This window comes from Ceratotherium simum, unplaced genomic scaffold (genome assembly GCF_057802395.1).
Source record: "Ceratotherium simum simum isolate JZ-2026a unplaced genomic scaffold, ASM5780239v1 HiC_scaffold_43, whole genome shotgun sequence".
Classification (NCBI taxonomy): domain Eukaryota; kingdom Metazoa; phylum Chordata; class Mammalia; order Perissodactyla; family Rhinocerotidae; genus Ceratotherium; species Ceratotherium simum.
Genome location: NW_028261259.1, coordinates 3,662,290 through 3,667,232, shown reverse-complemented (window position 1 = coordinate 3,667,232; position 4,943 = coordinate 3,662,290). Strand labels below are relative to the sequence as shown.

The following is a 4,943-nucleotide window of genomic DNA, read 5'->3' as shown; positions in this document are numbered from 1 at the left end:
TCCAGTATTCAGAGTGGCCTCAGTGGTGGAACACAGTCAGCCTTGGACTAAAGGTTACTCAGATCCCACCTAACAAAGCTTAGAATCAGCCTGAATGTTTCCAATTGTTTCAAAGTAACACAACTCTGTCCCAGGAAACAGCTCAAGAATATTTTTAGGAGTACAAACTATCCAGGTTCCAACAAGGAAAAATACTCAATGTCTACCAGCCAACCAAAAATTACCTGGTATGCAAAAAAGCAGGAAAACACATCGTGCAATGAGGAGACAAATCACTCAATTGATACTGACCACAAATAGCACAGATGACGTAATTCATAGACAAAGATGGGATGTTATTACTGTCATCATATTCCACATGTTCAAGAAGTTAGAGACAAGACTGACAATGTAGGGGGTCGGGGGTGGGTGAAATAGGTGAGGGGATAAGAGGTACAAACTTCCAGTCATAAAATGAATAAGTCATGGGGATGGGATTACGTCATGGGGAACAAAGTCAACAATATTGTCATAACTTTGTATGGTGACAGATGGAACTAGATTTATCATGGTGATCACTTTATAATGTATATAAATGTCAAATCACTATGTTGTGCACCTGAAACTATCATAAAATTGTATGTCAATACTTCATTAAAAAAAAGAAAAGGCTGATGATGTTAAGTAGAAATATGGAAGATATGAAAAAGACCCAAAAACTTTTAGAGATGAAATGTCTGCAATTAAACATGTGTAATGAAAAACTTACTAGATGAGATTAAGAACAAATCAGTCAAAAGATTAATGAACTTGAAGACATATCATAGAAACCATTCAAAATAAAATACAGAGAGAAAATAGACCAAAGAAAATGAACAGAAAGTTAACTGCAGGACAACTTCAAATGGCCTAAAATATATGTAATCAGAGTCCCAGAAAGAGAAAGAGAATAAAACAGAAAAAACAATTTGAGGAAATAATGACTGAAAATTTTCCATATTTTATTAAAAAAAAAAACTATAAACCCACATATCCAAGATACTTAATGAACCCCAAGTCTAAGAAGTATGAAGAAGGCACGTCATAATTAAATTGCTTAAATAGGCTGATAACAAGATAACCATGAAATCAGACAGGAGATAAAAAGACCTGCTGAGTGCAGAGGAACAAAGGTTAGAATGAAGGCAGATCTCTTACTGGAACTGAGGCCAGAGCAGAGTGGAGCAAGGTCTTCAGAGTATTGAGGAAAAAAGCTGCTAATTTATGATTCTATGCCTGGCAGCAAAGGGTACAAATAAGATAAAATATCAACTTTCTCAGACACACAAGAGCTGAGATAATTCACGGTCACCAGCGGATCAGCGCTGAGAGATGCTGAAGGAAAATGACACAATATGGAAACCTTATGTGAAGAAAGGGATACAGAGCTCTTTCTGTGGGGTATGTAACATGTCGAATAAAACGTGTGACAACATGGACACGGAGGCTGCAGTGTGGGTGGGAGAGTACTGTTGTGAGGTTGCGCAGGCGTCATGAAGTGGTCTGATATTATTGGAAGATAAACTGTGATAAGTTAAAGATGTGTACTGTAAACCCTAAGGCATGCACACACACGCACACACACAGCAAAGACTTATCCAGAATAAGCCAAAAAAGCTGATTAAATGGAATCATAAAAAATACTTAAATTATCCAAAAAAAAGCAGTCTAAGAGGAAAAAGCAAACAAAAAACAGATTGGTCAAATAAGAAACAAATCGCAGGTTAGATTGAAATCTAACTATTATCAGCAGTAACATTAGATGACAGTGGTCTAAAAACCCCATTTAAAAGGCATAATTTGTCAGATTGAATAAGAAAGCAAACTCAACTATATGCTGCCTACCCCAAACCCACTTTAAATATAAAAACACAAATAAATTAAAAATAAAGAGATTGAAAAAACATGCCATGCTAACACTAGTTGAAAGAAAGCTGGAGAAGATATACTAATACTAGACAAAGCAGATTTCAGGCGCAGTGAATATGACCGGGAATAAAGGAGGTCGTTGTGAAATCCAAAAGGATCCATTATCAAGAAGACATAATATAGACGGTTTATGCTCCTAATAACCGAGCTTTATGGCACATGAAGAAAAATCCTTATCTGCCAGTTCCAACACCTGGGTCATCTTGGGATCTATCTCAGTTGATCCTCTTTTCTCTTCATAATGTGTCCCATTTACTTGATTTTTGGATGTTGGGTGATTTTGCACTGTGTCCTGGACATTATGAATGTGGTGTGGTGGAAATTCTGGATTCTGTTATTTTCCACCAATGACTGTGTCTCTTGGTTCAGCAGGTAGTGATCTCAGCTGGTCTTGAACCGCAAACTGGCTCCTGGCTGCAGCTCCAGCCTCAGTTCAGATCTTCTGTTGTTAGCGGGTGGCTTGCGCACGGGTGGTTCAGTCCGTCAGAAAGGTGGGGGCAGAGTCTGAAGTTTCCCCTGCACATTTCTTCCCCTCCTGCAATCCCCCTCCCTCTTCAGTGACTATGTCCGGGACTAGGTGCCAGGAGAAACTCAAAGGTGGGTTTGGAAGCAATTAACTGTTTTTCCAAGTTGTAGGTTAAGGAGATGTAACCACCAGCCATCCTGAAACTGACCAAATGAGGCACTCAAGGGAGATGTAACCACCAGCCATCCTGAAACTGAACAAGCCACATCACAAGAGCTATGCCCATGACCTTTGCTTTATTTTTAATGCAAAGATCTCTCCAGGAGGAGCTTAGGCCTCATTATGTGGAAGCATGTTCTCCAACTGAGCCTGTGCAAGTGAATACCCACCTCTCCCTTTTGAATATTATTCCCCAACTGAAATAAAAGTTCCTGCTTCCCTTAGTTCTGGGACGCCATGACTTTGGAAATGATTCCTCACGGCCTCCTATTTGCTGCAAATACAGTTTACTTTGTGAGACAACTTCCACTGGTATAGTCTTATTTAACTCACCAGGAGGCGAGCCCACTTGGTTCGGTAACAAGCCCACATGGTTCGGTAACAACCACAGCCCCCCAGTTTCATTTTTCTTGTTCTTGGGCTGTGAAGACTGTGGTTTTCCAAGAGCCACTGCCTCTCATGCCCTGCTCTGACTGCACATGGCCCCAGACTGGAAGCCACAGGAATTCACTTCAAACCACTCCCCCGCAATCTGTCTGCTGCTGTTCACTCCCCAATGCCGTCAAGCGGCTCCTGGTTGCGTTATGTACAGATTTTCTAGTTGTTCTCCGTGGGGGAGGCAGTGTGGCGTGATCTTACAAAATCATTACAGGAAGCAGAACCAGCAATTACCTGTCCACTTTTAGAACTGCCTTGTGCGCGAACCTCACATCCTTTGAGTCACATTTGGAAAAAGTGTACGTTTCATCTGTTTCAAAGGTCGAGATAGCTTCACTGCAGGGGACTTGAATAGATTACCATCTTCCAGAGGACATGAGGGCAGCATAGTGAATGGAACCCCTAAATAGCCACTGGTGCACTAGACGAGGGTTGGGGCCGGCTACCACAGGAGAGCGGAGGAGAGGACAGCTGGAGCCTATTCTGTTTTCAGAGTCCCGTCTCAGCACAGCTGTCTGCTCCTGCCCAGAAGCCACCTCCCCTCCTTCTTTCTATGTCCTTAGGGAAAAACAAAGCCAACCTCCTTTTCTTCCCCCTCATCCCCACCAACCCGCCAGTCGTTCAGTGTCAGCCTGACACCACGCCCACCAGTCATTCAGTGTCAGCCTGACACCATGCCCACTGGTCAGAGTGGGCCCAGGATCCAAGGACACACCACTGAGCAGTCTGGTCTCTGCCTCACAGCTCAGCAGAGATAGTCATGCTAACAGATGCCAGGTGACAGGGAGATGGCTGAGGGTCAGGACAGAGGAGGTTACCCCTGAGGGAAGTTGGGGGGCCCCCTTGTGCCACGGAAGGAGGGTGGTCCTCACTCTGCAGGCAGCAGGAGCTGGGGCACCGAGGAGTGTTGTGCTAGGAGCGTTGTGATCCGACTGCGTTTCACTCAGCATTAACAAGCTCCCCTCCAGCCTCCGCCCCTGGCACGCCCAGTGCGTCTCCAGAGAGGGGCAGACAGGAGCCAGAAGGATCCTGGCAGCAGTATTTCCCCACCAAGTGCAGGGGGAAGGGCTGTGGTCCTGGGTTTGGAGCTGAGAGGAGGTGGAGAGCTCCAGCACGGGAGGGCGGGGGTAAGCAGGGAATTGACGGGGAGCCCAGCCAGGGACATTGCCGGGACAGGAAAGCGGGTGCAGGTCGGTCCTGGGGGGCTCAGTGTTCAGGTGACGGTCTAAGGGCTGGAGCTCTCACCTGCACACTCATTTCCTGTGGATGGGGCGGCAGGGCCCCAGAACCCGGACACACTGTTGTTAAGACAGTAAATCTTGTCACAGCAGCCACCGTGCATCGAGCACACGCTCCTGCCGTGCTTCACCTGCACCACCTCCCCTTCTGACCACCTCCCGGAAGTGGGGATTCCTCTCCGTTTTTGGTGTGGGGCAGCCATCAGGGTCCAGCTTGAAATGAACACATGGGGCCCACGGGAGGCCTGGATGCAGAGCCACCTCCGCCATCCCCGACCTCAGAGGGTCAGCTTCCCCGTCTCCAACAAAGGGTTGACAGTACTGTGACCTGTAGACCCCATGGGGTTGTCTGATGGTCCTGGTGAGCTGACAGGGTGACGCGGTGGGAGGAGATGAGGGGGATGCTGCTGGCTCTGCTGGCCACGCCACAGCCGGGACTCAGGGCCAGGACACGAGCTTCGTGGGGGTGCTTGCCCCCCATACAGACGCGATGCCGTGACTGGAGCCGCTCAAGGACTTGGTCCGGCCATGTGGCTCCTGAGTGGGGAGCAGCCAGGCTGGCCACACTCGGGCGCTCCTGGAACATGCGTGCGGAGCCTCTGCTCCAACTGCCTGCATCCTGGTCCCCTAAGGAG

General features: G+C 46.9%; 1 long non-coding RNA gene across 1 annotated transcript; it reads left to right on the top strand.

Annotated features, from left to right (window-relative positions):
• Positions 1-416: 416 nt before the first annotated feature.
• Positions 417-2,936, top strand: LOC147911426 (uncharacterized). The gene is made up of 2 exons (XR_015551206.1): positions 417-2,438; positions 2,584-2,936. It is a non-coding gene; the product is annotated as an uncharacterized LOC147911426 (long non-coding RNA).
• Positions 2,937-4,943: the final 2,007 nt, after the last annotated feature.